The following is a 21,218-nucleotide window of genomic DNA, read 5'->3' on the forward strand; positions in this document are numbered from 1 at the left end:
AATGTGATCGGATCTAATTTTTTCTCGGGTCTGATCCATTTGATAAATCCAGAGGAATAAGTGATAATCTGGAGATACCACTATCTTGGTTTCAATGTATTAAGTCAGCAGAATTATATCTAATGCCTGTCTTTAGTATCTGGTTCTATTTATTTTGCCAGTTATAAGTGAAAGTGTCCACATTGCAGTAATTTTTTTTTCTGCTGCTGGAGTATTAGAACATATTAGAGCTTATTTTTCCATTAGGTTTTTGTTTGTGCATGCTCTGAATTTTTTTCTGTGGTCCCAAGGCAGAATTTGTTAGCTCATTCTGTGACAGTGTCTCTATAAAGACATAAATTCCACTTGTCCTAAGTTTGTGGTTCTTAGTTTGTGTGGGGAGAGGAGGGAGGAGAGACATAGACCTTATTGTGGGTATATTTCTTATTTATAGTATAAGAAAAGATTATTATTAGCTTTTGCAATTCAAAGTTTATTCTATATTGAATTAATATATTTATGTTGTTTTGACTTCTTAACAGGCAATAACTTCAAGCTACAGCTTCATGCTTTCACTGAGAACATAGATTCTACTGCCAGGAAGTAACAGTAAGTAGTTAGGTGTTATAATTTCTTTTTAATGAAGAAGTTTTCTTTTTAAGTGCTTGATGTTTACTTTAAATGTGCTCCAGGAAGCTATTATGACTACCCACTATATTGCCAGTGCTGAAATATGCAAGTAGGTTCTCTCAGTGGATCAGATGGCTCTTGCTCAGAACATTTAGTTGTCTTTCACAAGAGGGAAAACCCAATCAGAGTAAAGACTTCTGTTTCAGTTGGCTATAGCTCCCAGTGTTTTCCATGAATGGGCATAATTGTGTTTATGAAACAATTTTTTTAAATTTTAAAAATTATTAGAAAATTAAGTTGGAAGAGTTACTATACTTTGAGGAGAGTTTTATTATATTTTAATGGATAACAGGAGACAAGAAAAGCAGAAAATTAATCTTTATATGAAGAACAAGTCAATATTCTGAAAGACTGAACAAAGGTACAAAAGTAGTTCACGATAGGCTATTTTTAGGTTATTGTGTTGGGATTTTGCAACCAGGGCTAAAAATAGGTGACTGTATGCCATCAACAATAATTTTAAAAAAGACTTCATTGTCTTTCATAAAGACACCGCTCTTCTTAACACTTTTAACAGTCTCCGTGGAAAACAATGCAATTGGAAATTGCTGTCCACATTAAGGCTTTATGTCCTTTGTAAATGAATTTTGAACACATACCTGCTGTAAAATTGAATATAAAAGTAAATTTATATCAGTTGCTGTGTTTATTACCAAGGGATTGATTTAGGAAGGTTATATCTTTTATTAGCTTCCAGTTTGCCTTCAGTTTTCATTAGATACTGAATAAGGATTGTTGGAGGGAGACAGGCAGTCTTGCACTCAGAAGCAGAGTGTGCTGCTGCTGGAGGGCTTTTATGACCTCAGGATATCATCAATGGGGCAATGTCTGATCAAGATCAGAAGAGTAAGCCCTGTAGTGTTTCGAGGGGTCTGTAACAATCAGTGTCCTTACAAAGCTGTGTTAAGACTAGTTTTGGTTATTTGTTTTTGGATGTAGTATTAAGTTCCTACCACTTGTCCTAAATTCATCTCTACTTGTGAGTTATCAAAAACAATTACACAATCTTGCACCTCTTTGAGCTGTGGTACAGTGAACTGAGATTGGATTAAATCCTTTAAGAAAGAGATGTTTTAAGAATACTCAGCATAACTTACCTCCAGTGATTTTGGTGTGTGTACAAGTTGACACAAATGTTGAATCATTTCTTCACTATTCTTTTAAGGGGGAGAGTTGGTGACCTTGAAGAGAGAATCAGCTTTAATTTGTAATATGAAGATCATGGGCTGGGTAGGATGCAGCATTTAGGAATGCTTTATAACTTTTTCTTGGTCAGTTTCTTTTTATAGGGCTTGATCTTTAGAGCTTTTTATTAACTGCTAGTGGTCTGTTACATTTGAAAGCATCAGAGTACTTTTGGAGGACTCTGTATAAATATTTACATAAATGCAAACTGCATCTTTCCTGATAATCACAAAAATGTTTAAATTTCTTTCTGATTACAGTCTTCTCTGTGGAGGAAAATGGTTCCTCTGCATCACGTGGTGCTATGTTTTGAAATATGCTGAGGGTTCTCAGCTTTGGGTTTTTTAAATTGAAATGAGACTGGGGGTGGAGGAACAGTAAAGTGTCTTCAAAAGAACATTTGGAATTTGATTTCTAGATAAATGAATAGGAAGTATTAGGCTTTCATTTTAAAGTTTTGTGGCAAACTGTTTTGTTTGGGTTTTACTTTTCCTTGATATCTGCTTTTATTTTTAACTGGTCAATCTGTTTGTCCCCACATGCTGTGATAATATTGAGCCAACACACATCATTTGCTTCTCAACTAAGCAGTGAAGAAATGTCAAAGAAGGTAGTGTCAGCTAGAAGTAGAGATGATGTATTTTTCCAGCAGAGGGCCAAATGAATTTTATACCTTCACAGTAGTTACTTAAGAGACAGTATTTGATCTTGCAAAGAAAGATCTATTTTCTGCTTAATCACTTGAAGTTCTCTCAATTGCAGAAAAAGGGAGGATTCCATTACTATCCTAAATATAATATGGAAATGTTTGTTCTGCTATCAGTAAAGAAGTATTTTTTTTTTTTTTTAATCCCATTATGCACTAATATTTTCGGTGGCTTTTCAGGAATATATTCCGATGTCCAACACGTAGTGCAAAATAATAAATGGTGAATAAATAGTGAAGCTATTCTGTCTACTTCTTTACCAATTCTGATGACACCTAGAGGCCCAGGTGTACTTTATCCTGAAAGCTCAGCTATTCTAACACATGTTGTTTAAAAAGCCCTTTTAAGCATTGCTCCACTAATTAGGGGTAACTTTTATTTATGTTCTCTGTGTCCGGCTATATTTCTTGCCTTTGTAGAAATACCCTATGGCTTGAAGGAGATGAAGAACAGCAGGCATCTCTGTAGATGACTGTTCTTATGCATACCCATTGTTTCACTGGAGAAGGTTTATTACTAGATAGGATCTTGCATTTGCAATAATTTGCACAAAACTAAATAGCTGGTTTTGATTGAAATAGTAGCCTTATATTTAAATATGAAGGGAGAGTGGTAGACTATAATTTAATCTAATGTCTCTAAAAATCAGTGGTTTAGGTGCCTTCTTGGAAGTTTGATCAGTAAAACACCTAAAAAGAAGAAAAACTTTAATGAGAAAAATACCTATATTCACTGAAAGGGAAACATAAACATTCAGAATTTGGATAGATAAATAATTTGAAAGGATATAATTTATCATTACTGCAATATGTTAGTAATATTATTTGAGTAATAATTTTTATTTTATCTTGCATCTTCTGTGTTTTGAAGTTTGGTCCATTCTGGTGATTCTAATCGCTGTTGTTTTTTTGGGGGTTTTTTTGTTGTTTTTTTTGGGTTTTTTAGATATGTCTACCTCTCAGTTCAGTTTGTCAAGGTTTAGTTTCTTTGTTTGGTTTGCTCATCCTGAGGATGGGGAAATAGCTTTTGTGAGATTTTATTTGGTTGGTTTTTTAAAAGTACTGATTTATTTACCAATAAGAAATTACAAAGATTATTTCAAGGATGAAGGGCTGCTAATATAAAAGTCATGGCATTGACATGAATGTGCTTCTTTACTTCTCTGGACTATTAGGAAATTGAATAATCTGATAGATATTTTCAGAGTACTTTTTTCTGTGTTCCAGAATAACCTGTGTATCGTGCTTGTACAGTTCAAAAGCCTGGTGATACAGATAGACCCAGAGTGCAGAAACCTGAGTCCTTAATTAAAATGCTGCTCTATTTAAATAAAAACTTTCTCAATTATAGTAAATTAAGTAATTTTTGAGTCCCCCTTTTTTTTTTTTCCTTTCAGATATAAAGTAATTGGTATACTCTAATTCACATAGATGAGAGTTTTGTAAAGCAGTAACTGAAATAGAGTCTGTCATGCTATTCAACCAGATGAGCTTTGAGATAAGTGTGTGATACTTGTGGATTTGGGGAGTTTAGTCCTTTTTTGCATAAAGAAGCATTGTTGGCATGTAATCAAAATGATGATGGCTGTCTGGGAAACATGCTTTCAAGGGTTGCTTCCACAAATGAGTCATAAGTAAAAGCTCTTCATCTAGCACAGAGCACATTAAGCTGGAAGAACAAACAAAAAAGCTTGTTGGTAGATCAAAGAAAATACAAGCATAAAAGATACTCTTAGAAGATCAGTTGGTCTAAATATCAGAATTGTAGTAATATCTTTCCTTCTTATTCTCCTCTGGTTTATGCTTTCATGTAGACCTTGATTATTTTAGCTGCTGGCATAGTTTCCTTCAAAAAGCTGCTCATTTGCTGCAACTTTAATGGGATAGAGAGCAAAGTGTTAGCAGTCTTTGGAGAACTGAGTTTATGTTCTAATGGGAATAAAATTTTTAGCCAATTCTCTTGTACTTTGTCCAGCTAACTCTAGAAAAGTAAATCAAACATTGAAGATTGATCTGGCATGTATAAAACATACTTGTGTGTACCTATCTGTCCATGTAGAGGTAGATAAATAAAGCATATTATAGCTGCAGAAAGTGAGATAATATCTTTCTGTATACTGAGATAAAATACTTCTGTATTTTTACAGATCATCCGCAACATAAATTCTTGTAAGATTGCTAACTTAAAGTATTTCTGGTATAGGTGCTTCTAGATTGCATGGTGACAATCTATGGCCTGAAGACTCAATCAGATTTGTCAACCATTTTTTCTTCTTTGCTTTAAAGCTGAACTTCTTTCAAATAGATAAAGACTGAATGAGAAGAATTGTCCTTACATCTCGTTCTTCTGTAAGCCTTTTTCACTTTTCATTTGACTGAAAGGAGGTCCACTCTACAAGCACAGTAGTCCACCATGTAAACATTTCTGTATCTTTTGATGTTCTATGATACACATGTTTAACTAGTGGTGCAGCTGCTTCCTGCATGTAACTTGGGCTAGCTTCCTGCCCTGTAGCTAGGGACAAATGCTCTATGTAAGAGGACAATTTACTCTTTCAGCAACCAAATAAGCTTTGGTTATTACAGCTGCCCTTCTGGTCACATAAAAGATGATGCTCAGGCTTGAAGTTTAAGTGTGCCTCTGAGGGTGTCTGTGTCTAGGTCTTGGCTGAAGCTGAGCAGTCAGTCACTCTACTAACAAGGGAACTTTTTCCTAATTAAGGAAAATGTGATGTTCTGTCATAGGGAAATCTGTGGCAAATATACTGAAGTGAAATATAATAATTAGGCTTTTTTTTTTCTTCAAATAAGATGGAATTAAGCTATTCAAGAGCTTATTTATAGAAATAAAAGAAATCTTAATTGGTGACTTAGAGTTGCAGTAGAGATATAGCAGGAGGAAAAAGCACTGGTTACTAAATAAGGTATGTAAGTAAATATAAAATAATATTTTAGATGTTCTTACTCATAGTTTTATACATAAAAGCAATTTTGTATTACAAGTCAGCTCATTCTGGTTTTGCATAAAATAGCTTCCCCTTCCCAGAAATGAAGACTGGAACATATAAATCATTGGAAATTTTCAAAAGACACTGTTTTGGAAAGGGCTGCATGTTGTATCAACAAAGTCACTGCTGGCTGCAAAATTGAATGGGACACAAATGTATTGCATTCATAATATTAGCTGTAAAATTTGAAATTAATATCAGTTTCTGCTTCTATTACCATGTGCTGATTAGCATAAAAGAAACTTTGCCCTAAGAGCTGTGAGGTAATTAACACAAAATTCAAACCCAGAAAACATTTCCAAATCAGAAAAGGCTCTAAATGAAAATGACTGTTGGGAAAGCACTGAGGCAAGAATGATATATATTTTCTGATATCTACTTGCCAGGTATCTACTTTAGGCCAAATTGCAAGGAGGGGGAGCATATAATTTGTTGGGCAAGGCAGACCTTTGATTCACTGCACATGACTATTACCACAAGAAAAAAAAAATTGAACATTATTTTAGATTGCTGTAGTAAAAATGCATATGAAATGCTGCTTCCCTTCTGGAAGCCCTTTGTTATAGAGTGACAATTTTGGGAATCATGCTACAGTGTGTTAGTTGTCATTTCTAATGCTCAGCTATTAGCCACAATGTTGAGTTAGATTATGAGATTTTGATCTCTTCAGATCATCTGACAATGCTTTCCCTAAAGCATCCCAGTAGTTGTGTGTAAAACAGTCTACACTTTTTCAACCTTTTTTGGAGTTGGGAATATTTTTGTGATATTCATCTGGTGGAGTGCATTTTACCTTTTAGCATGTGTCGAATGGATAGGGAATGTATGAAGTCTTTGCCTGCACGTAGGCTGCGCCAAGATCCTTAACTTCACTAGGAAGAACAAGTAGTCACCAGCTACTGATTTATTGATAGATGCCTAGCCCAATAGAGAGACTTTTTAAGGAACTTTTTGTAACCTTCTCCAGTGTTAGTAACAAGACTGCTTATGAAGCCTTCAGGTGTGGGGCACTTCCTTGTTCATAGTATGTCATTTTAAAGGTAAACTCAGCAAATATCCAATATGCAGTTCCAATGATTAGCATTAAATATAGCATATTTCACAATAAACCAGTATAATGCTGCATCAGCGTTTCCAAGTGTCCTCATGATTACTAGTGCCACAGAGGGGAGTATAAAGTTTGGACGAGGCAATTAGAATGACCTTGCATTACTGAGCTGGTGAGCAGAACTGGATTTTGTCCACAAGTAATGGAGTTTTTCATAGGATGCTGCTTACCAACAGCATGTGCATGCAGATATCAATGAAAGTTAATGTAAATATCTACACGTGAATTTAAATTGCAAAGCAAACACATCTCATATTTTCCAAAAACATTACAGTTTTAGCTGAGCTAAATTAAGAAGTATTTTTTGTTATTATTATTATTATTATTAACTTAAATTTTTTAGCAAACTAAAAATTATTTCTTGAATATGCCTTAATTATTGGTCTGTTCTTATATTGACAGTGTTTTGCACCTGGCAGTCTACCTTCTCTAACAGTTAATACAGTGTTTAGTTTAATAGTGATTTATAATTTACCTGAAAACTTCTTCAGAGGCTACACTAGATGTTGGGTTAGCTTTAAAATACATTATTTATTAATATACATAATCTCTAAATGCTTGTTTGTTTCTTTGCATTTTGGTTTTAGAGCTAAGAATTTTGTCTTAATACAAATATTAGAAAAGCAAAGTACAAAATACTGACAGTGTTCTGAAACAGATGTAGAGAAAGAGCAGTTTTTGCTAAACATCAAGTTGTTGGTTTTTTTCCCAGTGCAAAAGAACAGGAGTTACCAAGAACATAAAGTAGCTTTAGGGAGGGAAAAGTTAATTGTCAAGTAGAGGGGAAAAGTTCTCAGGAGACAAAGATAGTGCTGAAGGTAGGATTTTCACCCCAAGAATGGAATTCTGTGTAGGATTTATGTGAAAAGCTGATAATTGGAAGCACTGTTAACAGTTTCCCTGCTTAAAACATTAAACTGGAAAGATTTCTTTACAAAGGATTTATTTGCTCTCTGAGGATGGTGATCAGTTGTAATGTCCAAGTTTAACCACCTTCCACTGATACAATTAAAAACAAAAAATATACCCTAGGTTCTTTGTATAACAAGCTAAGCTAAATATGAAGCTCACTGAAATATGAGGTCCCTGTCAAACAGTGATTTTATCCTATGCTGCTACAGTTTACCGGGAAGGAAACAGATTAACAAAGAGCTGGATTTTCTCTTGCAAATATTGAGAAAATGTCTCATTGTGACAGTCTTCTGATTTTATGCTGAATGCAATGTTAACTTGAAATTTTTCATCCAGTTTAAAAGATATAAAGGCTTACTGGACAAAAAAATTCCAAACAAACATACCCACATACTGTAGAATTAAATCTGTCACTTTCAGACAAAGTGAAAAGTAATATATGGGTATTTGAACTCCTACCAGTTCCATTACACATCCAGTGGAGCTTTTTTTGTTTAATATATCTTACTGGTCAATGGATGTGCTGAAGAGGAAAATTTATCATTTGTACATCCTCATCTAAAGCCTATTTATGAGGAGGGTGATGTTTACAATACAGAAAATGAAGAGCTTTTTTCAAAGTTGTCAAGAAAATATTGTGAATATGTTTTTAATGCTTTAAGTGGGCATGTCCAACTTTCAAATGATTTATAGAGCAATCTGTTTTTTGGTCCTTATGGTAAACAATGTGCCTTTATGGCACATTGGTAGGGCTGTGGCTTTATATAGATCAAGATAACAGTAGAATCTGGGGGAGGGAAGTCACTCCTGTTAGCAGTTATCGTCTCTTAACTGTGAATTGTTTGTCATGTTCATTTTATTTTTTTAGCTGGTGTTGCCCAGTACGAGTTACAGCATCAGCTTACATGATCAGGGAAGCTCAACCAGCAAAAATGTGCTTAAATGGCTTCAAATGTGACTTGAACCTCTGCTCAAATGTTCCTTGGTATATCTCCCTGCTTCTAGATTTGTTGTATTGGGCACTACAAAAACACTAGATTCAGACTTATGTGAAGTCTAGTGGATTAATTCAGAGATTTATGATGAAAGAGATGTCAGCATTTAAATACATTTGATTTAACTAGTTAGGTTTTTGTAGAAGACATGAACAAAGGATAATTCCCCAATACAACAAATTTACCTTCTCTTATAGGTGTATAGCCTTCTAATTTACTCAAAACTGAGAAACTACAAAAGTTTTTCTGTTTCTCCTTTCTATATGTAGTTTTTCCTTAAAGTTGGAAGCAAAACAGTGACTGAATCTAGTTTCTTTTAAATGGATCTACTTTCTTCAAAATCATTTCAAATATCCAGGCTGCCTGGGGTTCTAGTACCTGAAGGAAACTATAATAGGATATGTGGGTATTATTCAGTGGGTGGCAAGTTGCAAATCAGATACCTGTACTTGTAACAAAAGAAATGTTTTAACCTATTACACCATAAGGCAAGTATTATAAAGATTACTAGTAGAAATACAACATAAATTTCTTCCTGATGTTTTGTACTTCAATTTTTTAAATTGTATTTTCTTCTAGATTACTGATCTGTTTAAATTAGAGTCTTTCCCTTTAAAATCAGGAAAACACTTTTCTTGATATTTAGGCTTCAAAAATTGTCTGTATTCTGTGCTCGTGCGCTCCCATGCTCATGTTTATTACACAAGATTAAATAATTGCATCCTTTTGTAATGTTGTTTGACACATTCAAGGATTTTGAACAATCATTTCACTTGAATATACTTTGAAGCATGTCTTGCAATGTAGCATATTCAAGCAGGCATGAGAAGAAATGCTTTCCAGAACAATTCAAGACTACATTTAGATGAGAAAACTAAGTGGTATAATATAGTGCAGTGCTCTTTCTCATGGGAGTGGAGGTTTTTTTCTATATCAGTTGAAGTATTCTGGGAATCTAAGGTTAACTCTATATACCAGTAGAAATGATTCAAGGAGCAATGAGGCACATGTTCGTAAATAATTGCTGTCGCAGTTTTAAATTATTTCACAAAAACTCCCCAAGGAGTTGTATTGCTCTTCATCATTCTAATGCTGAAGTGATCCTTTCTATGGAAAGATTTAGAAGTATAGATAAATTAGACTTTTCCTTCCTATTTCTGGCTTGTTTCAGATACAAGATTTCAATTTCATTTTTTATTGTCTCAAAAGATTCTAAGCTTGCATGACAAAATAAAAAGGTATTTGAATTTATACCTTATACAGTATCTTAGTTTTCTCTTTCTTGCATTCATTCTGTCTTCTTTTTTATGTACAGTAAACCCTGAAAAAATGTGACCTGTAGGTAGGATAGGAGGGGAAGTGCTAATTATAGGGTTCTGCTAGTTTTTTCTGAAGGCTGGAAGGGATAGAGAAGGAACTGGCAAAAACCCCTCCCTTTTCCCCTGAACTGGAAAAGCATTATATCAGAGCAATTTCACAGAAGAATTTATGTAAAGGAGCTATGTAAAGAATCATAGCTTTTCTAGCAGAGACTGGCTTTCTGTTCCAACAAATCAATTATTTTCTCTCACCACAGCTGCCTAATGGATAGAGATGGATATGGCAGATTATTTTGAAAAAAAAAAAAAAAGAGGAAAAACAATTATAAAGTTTTATTTAGTCTGTCTCACTGTGTAGCACTCTACCATTGATCTTCCATCCACCACAGCTCGGAAGTCACTGAAGTCTCTGGTTTCTCCAGTTCACTTTTTACTCCTGAGGGGACTTCAAATTATACTGCTACAGATCACTACTTGGGGGATATTATTCCAAGACTTATGGTGGATATCTCAACCCAACTCAGAGGTTTCCTCTTTCAGTTAAATCTTTCAGCTATGCAGCAGCCCTGTTGCTTGACAATCTTCTGGGAATTACAGATGGATAATCTTCCCTGTTACAAAAATTGCACAGAAAAAACCATGGGATATGAAAAAATTCAGTATTGCATATCCAGTGATTGGTATTTTCAGAGGTTCTTCCCTGTGACACCAAAGCAGACTCAACATACTAGAAATAAATTATTACACAAGTTAGGATTATTTTTGAAAATATATACAAAGCTTGCAGGACCATATTATATCTTAGAATTTGTGATGCTTTGCAAGCCAAGGTAAACTCAGGAATTCTCTTCATAGAAAGGCTCTCCTTATGTGATTCACTGAATAAATGGTACATATCTTCAGATCACTTCCTTGAAATCTAAATGCACTTAAAAATTGATATCACTAAATTTGACTAAAATATGTTTTGTGTTAAGCTCGTTGAAGCACAGGTAAGTAGGACCATGGAGGTGTTACTAAATTCCAAGTACTCCAAGTGAGAACAGTCGGCATCTAAATTATTGAGCTGTCATGTTAAATGAAGCTGAATATTTTTAAGTGATTCACATGCAGATTGTTAAAAAAGACACAGACTCTGCCTTATCAAACAAGGCTCATTACTTTTCAAAATTAAGGGAACAATAAGACCTAATTTTTGGAACTTAGCTGTGCAGAAAATGTGTTAGGCTGATTTTCTTTTTCTGACAGTAGAATAAGTTTTGTAGAAACATCTGTTAAAGAGCGTTTTCATAGCTTTCATATATTCAATTGTTCATAATTTCATTTGTCGTTAATCTACATGGATATAGTTCTTAATATTATTGCAATATGTAAAAGCATAAATTTTTGCACAATAAAACTTGAAAGTACCTCATTGATTTTTTTTTTTTTTTCTGAGGAACTAAATAGTTAATAATGCAGACAAGTCTTTAAGTATGTAGGTAAAATAGCCTCAGTCATTGAGCTGAATGGAGCTCTTTCCATCTTAGAGCTTTTGTGCCTGAATTTCTGCAAAGCAGCTTTTATATTTAAGGGTTTTCTCAATGTGAAGAGCAAGTCTAAAAGTAAAGAATTTGAGTGAAGTGACACAAGCATGGAAAATATTTTAATATAGGGTTGCTGGTGATGTGTACTTGTTCATGCAAGTTGCTTCAGACTTCTGCTAATAAGAGAATAGGAGTCACTTTATTGCTGTAACAATATAACTCTTCTGTACTATGTATCATCAACAGGAGGAGTGGGGGCAGGGAGAAGTCTTAATGAAATGGAAAAAAAAATTAATTGGAGTTATCTGAAGTTATGCTGAACAGAGGTCTGCCTCAATGTCTGTGGTAGTGAGTATTTCTACCTAATGTGGGGTAATCTAGATGTCATAGGACATTATTTCCCAAAACTGTCATTCTTGTAACTGCTAGGCTTGGTGTTTGCAGTATTTCAAATGCAGTTGTGTGAAGGCTTTTTTTTTTTTTTTTCCTCCTCCCCAATTATTCACTTTCCCTAGCCCAATAGAATAACTATTGATTCACCTTAAAGATAAGTATATAATAGTAATCTGGTTTTAGAGGCTTGGATCTCTATGCACCACTGTGGATGCAGATAGATGATCAACCAGTAATAGCCTAATGAGTTGCAGCATTTAGTCTGTGGTGGTAGATGTTGTGGATGTGCCTGAGAGAGGTTTGTTGGACAGAAAAGTGAATTGCAGAATACATTTAGTCAGAAATGTCTGATAAGTTTGAACTAGTGTAACAGCTCTTGTTATGCTGTGAAACTAATGGTGTTTGATTTGGTTCTTGTGCTTTGCTATTAGTCTTGTGTTGGGCAAATCACTTCCACTCTGTGTTTGTTTGGCTCTGTAAAACACCCCTACTATCTTCCTCCTTTGAACTCTGGTAAGTTTGAGGCAATATAAGGTTTTCAATGAAGCTTCAACCTCTGTCTGGTGTTTTTTGTTATGAAGCTCCCTTTTCCCTACTTTCTTATATGGAGTCTGCTCTTTTAGGGAGATTGGGGATGTTCCCAAGAGGGTTGTTTGTCAAATGTGCTGCATGGAAATACAACCTGCAATTCTCAAAATGCAAGGAAAGGTAATTTTTTGAATACAATAGCAGGCAGGGAATTTGCCTCAGGGGGAATTGAATTAATTATTCTGGGAACTTGCACGGTGTTAGCATCACAGGGGATACTAGTAATTACTCACAAGGTAAATGTGATTTTGGGGACTGTTTCAGACACCAGAACAGGTATTAGTATGTAGCATCAAGTTAAATAGTGTGTTTAGAAAAAAAATGGTCAGATTGCAAATCGAGATAATTTCCACATTTTTTTTTAATGTGGAAAATTTATTGTATTAAGAAAATGCTCTTCCTTTATGGTTGCTTTGTGCCAGGGTTGCCCCACCATGTATGTGCAAAAAATGTGCCTATTCTAAATTTAATATTTATGTCCTCTATTTGGGGTAGCGTAATCTTGTTTTGATGCAAATCTTCACTCCCCAAAAAATAGAAACATAATTTTACACCTAGAAAAGACCAAATTTAGTTTCTCATTGTGATATTACTCATTCTTCCCTTAATCTATGGTTCTCAGGTGAATTATGGTTCATTTTAAGAACCATAGACTGAACTAGGGCCTTGGGATGGCTGAGACTTGGTTTAGTCTCTATTTTGGTACTGATTTAAAGCCCACATGTACTACCTGAAATATAATCAAATTACTCAAGAGATCTCTGCTCCTGCCTTTTGAGAGCATTAGTACTTTTGAAATGAAGTGTGATAAAGCATAAGCATTTCTTTCTAGTGCATGCAAGATAAGCTTATTCACAACTTGATATGGGAATCTGTGGAATTCTCAGGGCTAGCTGTAAGGTCTGGGGCATTCAAAAAGGAAGGAGTATTTCCCTTTTTGATGAAGCACTACAGTATTTAGTATAGGGAAAAGAAACTGCTTCTTGAGGTGTAATAAATGATCATTTGTTTACTGCTTTGTTAGCCTCAATTTCTGCACAGTTAAATTATCAGGGTAAATTAGATATATTGCTCAGGAAAACTAAGCTGTAAAACATTTGTGTATACTTTTTACCTGTGAAATTACCTGCAACTTGCTTTCTGTTAGCACAAATTAGGAGCCACAAGAAGTAAGTTACTGCTTGTATTTAAGCCTTGGCTTTCATTAGGTCTCGGTGGATGGCAGGCAGGAAAAAATGGCTCACTTGAGCAAGGCACAGCTCAGCCCTGTCCTCCAGGTGGGTGGATAAGCTATTCCAAGGCCACAGTTCAACATTAGACTGAATCTGGCTTTAGGGCTCCCGCTTCTAATCAAGAAGGTTGCCACTACATGATGGTAATCAATGATCCGGTACAAACATATTCTGCTACCTCAACAGTTTTCTGGGAATTTTGACAAGTCAACATTATTGTCAGGCTTTATGCCAGATTGACTATTATCTGTTCTACTATGGCTGTCATGGAACCAGTGCAGAGCATAAAGCTATCACAGAGGCTATATTGTCTGCACCATCTAATTTGAGGGGAAAATGTGGTTGTGTTCTCATGTCTAATACCCATCAGGTCTGTATTGCAGTGCACAGCTCCAGTATTCATGGTCATGGAGCTATAGCTTGAGAACACACCTTTTGGACTGTTGTCTCCTGGCCAGGAGTAGGATGGACATACATCTTTGCAAAAGACCTTCAGCACTTCAGGTGCATGCATACATACATGGTGGTGTCAAAGCATGGGGATAACACAACATTCTGGAAATCTGAGTGGGACAGAGTCAGTGGTGTTTTGGGTTCATTACAATTAGCTGCCTTTTAACCTGCGCTCTTTCTGTATTCACCGCACCACTCCACTTTACATACAAGTCACATGCAAAAACATGGGTAAAAATAAGAATAAAAATAAGGTCATTTATTTCGGTAGAGTTTAGGAATTAATATTCTGAAACTGTTGGGGTTCTCTGTTACTAATGAACTATTGGGAAAAGGCAACTTTTATGTTGCAACAGAGTAGTTTTCATATCAATGTAGCATGAAAATATTTAAATAATACCATGAAAATCAGTACATAGAAAATGCTTTTCTTTGGCTATGATTTATTATGCTTGATCTAAAGGACAGTATGCTTTCTCTGCTGTTTTCACTAAATTTATTTCTGCTTGTGTTGCAGACATTACAGCTGTAATGCAGTGTTGTGTTTTCTGTCTGAAGTGATACATACCTGTGTAACATGTCAGGCTGAGAAAGTTTTCAAATATCAAATTGAGTGAAACATTACCTGCCTGGTTTTTCTCAGGTAGTGATGAAATGTACAGTGCAATGTTAGTTACTAAATGGTGAAGACTTTTACTTCAGAATTTTTATACAAACGAGATAATAGTGATGACTGACTAAATCTTATAAAGAGGATTTTTTGCAGCAAATATTATGTGTACTAAGGCCGTGAGTTTAGCATTCTTTAGAAATGTTCTATGGAAAATGCTATTAAAATCTGGATTTATAATTTCTCTTGAGTGCCACATCATTGTAGGCAGTGATGTCCAGATTTTGGAGATGTGAAGAGCTTTATTTTCTCCATTTCTCCCTAGCAATTCTGAGACATGATATATACTTTCAGCTTTAACAACATCATATCCCCATGAATGACCCTCCCTCTCCCCCGCCCCCTTTTTTTTTTTTTTCTTTTTTCCTTTCTTTCAAGGATAATGCCCTGGAATTAAATCTGGTCTCTGATGTAATTTTTCTACACTTTCCTTTCTCTGTGCATAACCATGGTTTCTTTGCAGTTTAATCTTTTTTCTTTTCGTGGTTCACTTTATTCTAATTTCAGGGATAGGGATGTAAGAAGAATAGCAGCAAATGGGGAATTGTACAGTTATGAGACCTCCTGAATGGCCAGTGGCAATCACAGAGACTGATTTCTGCAGGCTTCTCACAGTCATTTTCATTATCTTTGTGTTCTTGTCTTGAATACCCCTAGAGTGAAACAGGAACAACACATCTAAATACTATAAAATGATAAGCAGGCATAAAATGCACTTGCATACACCCATACATGTGCATGTATACACACACACACCTTGATATGTAATTTTTTTGGGGACCTCCATTGCTATCATTTATGTGCTTTAGCAATGGTAGTCATAAAAATTGTAAAATCACTGAATTTTTTTTCACACCAACTAAATTTATTTATTTCTCATTTATAATAATTAAATACCAGCTGCATTCTGCTTGACTAATTTTGACGAAAATTCATATATTATGCATAACAGTGTATTGGCAGAAGAAGGAAAGGGTTCATACTTTTATGTGACAGGTCTATGTATTTTCAGTCCATTAAAAGTTGGAAAGATGTCTGTATCCCTTCTATGTTTTTGGAATAGAAACTGTTTTATTTTGGCTGAAAGACGCAAGACTAGGTACTTGTATTTCTGGTTTCCCTAGTGTATTTTGTGAAGTGCAAATTATACTTAATTACAGACTATTCTGGGTTGGAAGGGACCCACAGAGTCCAACTCAAGTGAATGTCCTGTACAAGGTTTGACTCCACATAGCCTGAGGCATTATTAGCACCATGCTCTGACCAACTGAGCTAATCTCAGGATCAAAGCAAGAGTCATCTTTAAAATTGATGGTTTTAAGGTTTCATGTTGAAGTATGGGAGCTTCCAAAAACTGTGCTGTAAAGTTGAGTATAACTTAAATGTTCTTTCTTTTAAGTTTTTATTTCATGTTATGAGTATTTGTTTTCTTTTTTTAGTGGCAAACTGTGAATGTAACAGGAATTTATTCTCAGATACCCATTGTGAGGATATGCTTTCAGTGGTGGGTGGGTTTTTATATATTAATACAAACACTGTCTACCAAAGTTATATGCATAGAACTCTAGAATGACTTCTTTTCAGGACAATGCCTCCATTCCAAAGCCCGAGTAAACATAATTTGACAGCTATTAAGAAATATGGTTGTGGTAAATTGGGACTTAACTATACCCTTCAATGAGTAATCTTGAGCACTTTGCAAAATGGATAATATTCCTAGTTGGACAGAGGAGGAAAATACACTATTAAAAGAGGAAAAAGGCTTCCACTGAACCAAAGGTAATAAATTCAGAACTATTTGTATTTATTTAACATATACATGGAAAAATCATGAACACAAATGTTTGAAAATAACTAAGTATTTACAAAGTAAAAAGTATTTTGTCCATTTCGTTGTTGTAATACCTGAAGAGAAAGCAAACATGAATGTCTCATGTTTGCATTAATGAAAGAAAATATTATTGGGAGAAATGAAATATATGACAAAGCAGCATGTATCAATGAATCTTGCTTCCTGGTTCTAACAGTATTTACTGTGAACTTTGAGGTTCAGTGGTATTCAACATAATGGAGCTATTTGCTTCATCTTTTTCAGCATTAATCAGTGGGGAAAATAGGAAGACTTTGATATACTGCAAGCATATCTGCATCCATCTACCAGCAGTCTTTGTACTCTTATCCCATTGCATCTAATTCAAACAAGTTCTAATATAACAAAGATAAAAATGTGTTTTGCATGTACATGTTTAATTCATTTGTACAGCAGACAGATGCCAGCATTCGTAACTGAGTTTTAAACAGTAACCACGTTTAGATATGGTGTTTGAAGGCATTGCAAATTTGCATCAATAGCTTTTCCTATCAAATATATGCCTTCTGTAATTTCAGAACTTGGAGCATCCCTAATCTTTTGACATTTTTGTGTGGACTTTTAAGCACATGATATTATTTACATTGTGGTTTGGCCTAAAACAGGCTATATTGGAAGGAACATTATTAGTGAAAACAATATTCCTGCTGAATTCTGTATAAGCAGAGTGAACAGATATATAGTATTTTAATAAAATAATTTTTTTGTATGTTGTGCTATAATTTTGATTTGCTGGTGTTGAATGAACAGGAGTGGTGAGTATTTGAAATAATGCACTTTCAAACTACTATTTTGCTCTTTACTCTTACCTTTGGTTCTTTACTAATAATACTATCTTGACAGATTGTGCTTTTAAATTTAAAACAAACATGCCTTTTGTTTGAATACTAAATGTGCTCTGACATTTCTGTTCTATTAGGGTGTTCTGCCTTCTACTGTCTACATGTTATGCCAATTAGTTTCTCTTTTGGAACCTGAAAATACTACTCTGCAATGTTTTTCTCTGTTCAAACACAGATCCTGTAATCAGACTTTTTGCATCATGTCTTGGTTCTCTTAAGAGAACCATTGTGTGTGGTATTGCTCAATTTATCCTTATTGGTCAGTGTGTATTATCACTTGTCAAGTGGCTTGTAATTCTTAATATTGAAAGATATTTTGTTACAGGCTGTTTTTTTCCTTAAGAAAATCTTTAGTTGAAACAATGCAGTGTGATGTAAATACTGACTAGAAGTCCAGCCTCAAATAATTTCCAAATATGAGAATTATGATCTGAATCATACTAAAAATGAGATGTTTTAAGGCTATCAGTAGCTCAAAACAGAGTAGAAAAAGAGGTAAATGCTTGAATATCCCAATTAAAATTGTGAAATGTGTTATGTTTGAACTTATCTGATACAAGTAGTCAAATCTGTGACTCTTAGCCCATGGTTTTCCCAGATTTTCTTTCAAATATGCCTTTTTAGGATGTGTTTAAATACATGTGTATGTTCTGTTTTTTTGGGGGGGGAGGGGTGGGTTTTTTTGCATTTTGAAATTTCTTGTTTTTAATGCAGCTATATTTTTTTTTGCCTTAAGTGGAGGGTTTTTTCAAGAAATGCTGACTCTTACATAGAAGTACTCCAAGCTGACAAAAAGTGCTATTGTTTCCAAATTATTGTTTTACCCTTGAGAAAGTGTCTGCAGATTTGTTTTTCTATTACTGTATATATTAAACTTGATGCTGGTGTGAGTCAGATTAGTCAAAGTGTGTTTCAAGAGAGGGATTAATATACTATATCCATGCCATTCGAGATGTTTTTAACGAATACACAGATAAGGCAGCTTTTACTTCAGTTGCATTTGTTTCTCCTGAAACAGTTGCATTTTAGTGCTGTTTCTAACACAGCTACATCTGCTTTATATTCAGAGTGTTCAGAAATGCCAGCAAAATTGCTTTTTGTAATCCTCTAAAATACTGATGCTTGTGCTAAACCCCCGTCTGTTTGTTTACTGGAGATTCATCAGGCCAGGTACAGATGCTGGTTCTACAAGATCTTCCCTAGAGTGGAGTTTTAATTAAAACAACTTTTTTTACCCCAGCTGTCAGTGCAACCCATATGAAAAGCAGAAAGCTTGTTTTTAGAGAAGAGTTGAATGTTTAGCTTGTTCCAAAGTCTATAACCACAAAATGAAGCATTGAATTTCCTACTTCTCTGAATTCTTTTCTCCCTTCCTAGTTAGTGCAAACTTTTTTTGCAGAAGTCACTCTAGAACTTTCTAAAGCTTGCTTTCTTCATGTATGTTTTACAATGCACATTGATTCCATTCAATTGGAAAATACTTTACAGGATTTTTTTTAAAGATTGTTTTAGTTTAACATCTACTTTACAGATAGCTGAAGTTGTATGGCACCTCCTACAACAGTTTTTGGTTTTTTACCCCTTGCCTTATGGAGTAATATCTCAGGCTCTAATTCTTATTGAGTCAAACCTTCCTTCAAGCTGGAAGGTAGTTGAAAATTGACTTAAATACAAAAAGTGGAAGATGGCTTGAGGGGAAAAAAAGGGAAAGAAAACAACCCCTATTTTCTACATAACACAAATTGAATTCTTATTTACCAGCCCTCAGTATTACCTCATGACCTTAGTTGAAATGTGTCTTGTGATCTAAACCAAAGTTCTGGTTTAATCACAGCTGGCAACAGAGCACCAGCCATCTGCTTGCCCATTCCTCTGCCTCACCATGATGGGAGGGGGAATTGGAGTTGAGTTGGAAAAGAGAGAAGTTGTGTGTTGATATAAAGGCAGTTTAATAGGGAAAGAAAATCTGCACTCACAAGCAAAGCAGAACAAAGCGTTCATTCCATGGGCAGGCAGGTGTTCAGCCATCCCCAGGAAAGCAGGTCTTCACCAAATATAATCATGACTTGGGAAGGCAAATGCCATCCTTCCTAATGTCCTCCTTTCCTCCTTCTTCTGGACCTTTACATGCTGAGTATGAGACCAGAGGGTATAAAGTATCCCTTTGGTCAGGGGAAGTCAATTGTACTGGTTCTTTCCTCTCCTAGATTCTTGTGTACCTCAGTCTTCTCACTGATGGGGTGATTAAAAAATCAGAAAAGATCTTGACACTGTGTAAGCACCTCTCAGTAATAACAAAAATATTTATTTTTCATTCACACTGTTTTTAGTACAAGTCCAAAACATAGATCTATCCTAGTTATTTGGATGAAAATTAACTCCACCCTAGCTACAATCAGCATATAAACTTAGGTAGCCCAAATTCCTGAAATCCTTCTTTTCCCAAGTCATAGCTGATCTTCTACTCTTCCTAATAATGCTAGCCTTCTCTTTGCTCAGTCCCAGCAGTAAAGTACAGCAGGTGAACTTGTCCTCAAAAATGTTTACCACAGAAGTGGATTACTGCAATGCTACCAAATATCTGTGTTCAGTGTAATCTTTCAACTGCTTTTACAAAGTTGTCTTCAATTTCTTCAATTCTGAAAGACATGTATGAGAAAATTTCTAGTTACTACACCACTAATTAAGTCCACTTCAAAAGTTATGGACTCAAAATAGTTTCTACTTCACCATCAGATTTTATGCTTTGACTGTGTACTGTGGGTCTGCCTAATGCCTTTTTTCTTTTTTTCTGTGGTGGGGTAGACGTGTAGGGTGGTGAGGTTGGTGGTGTAGTTAGACAGAAAAAAACCTCCTCCAAAATGCTTCCTTCTGCTCTACTTAGACTCATATCTGTCCTGCTGTAATGGCAATGGATCTGTAGTTCCTTTCTGTAACTACTGTTCCAAGAATACTATGTGACTCTGTCTGCCTTTGGTCTTTTTACTAGAGATGAATGGGAGTTGTGTGTGTCATCTGTAAATGCTTTTCTACTCCTGTGCTTAGTTGCTTTATGGCACTGAGTTGGCAGGTACCTTAAAAACCATGTTAAGCATATTTTCAGTTTAATTATTTATTTTATTATTCCTGTCTATAATAGCTGTGCTATCATGTCCTTATGAGTCCACAAGGCTTAATACAAAGGAGGAAAGACAGTAGGGCAGAACTGCTGCAGCTGCTCCGCTGTCTTAGACTGCCATAGAACCACACCCTGTGTTCAGCACTATGTTTTAATATTGAACAGTGATCTGGTTCAAAATACTTAGCTTGGGCTTTTTTGTTGGTTAATTTCTATTTGAATATACTATAAGCTGGTGTCATGGTTTGACGCTGGTGCAAAGTCAGTGCCTCTATGAAAATGCACTCTCGCTGGTTTCTGCTGTGAGATGTGACCAGGAAGAAGCAAAGCAGGCCCCGCTTAGAAAGAAAGAAAAGAAAACTTTATTAACTATACTACAACTATATGTAAAAAGGAACACATAGGAAAAATGAAAACCTTACAAATACATTTCCTCCTCCCCCTCACTAAATTTTTAATAGGTTTATCTTTCAAATTTCAACTCTCGGTCTAGCACTACCCTTCAGACAATCAATCCTCAGTTCATCAAGAGGAGAGGAGTCCTTCTTGTGCCATAGGCTTCCCTGGGAAACACTGTTGAAACCTCGTGTGTTTCTGTGTCACTCGTGGCACTGCCCGGAGAAT

At 35.2% G+C, this 21,218-nt stretch overlaps 1 protein-coding gene across 23 annotated transcripts in view; it reads left to right on the forward strand.

Moving 5' to 3' along the window:
- The window catches only part of TENM3 (teneurin transmembrane protein 3), a 1,291,791-nt gene that overhangs the window by 318,213 nt on the left and 952,360 nt on the right, over nucleotides 1–21,218 (forward strand). For all 23 annotated transcript variants that reach the window (XM_077177351.1, XM_077177368.1, XM_077177366.1 and 20 more), the window contains exon 4: nucleotides 522–588. The gene's annotated coding sequence lies outside the window, so the exon portion shown is untranslated. The remainder of the gene's footprint in view (nucleotides 1–521; nucleotides 589–21,218) is intronic.

The sequence above is a fragment of the Agelaius phoeniceus genome, chromosome 4 (assembly GCF_051311805.1).
Source record: "Agelaius phoeniceus isolate bAgePho1 chromosome 4, bAgePho1.hap1, whole genome shotgun sequence".
Taxonomy (NCBI): Eukaryota; Metazoa; Chordata; class Aves; order Passeriformes; family Icteridae; genus Agelaius; species Agelaius phoeniceus.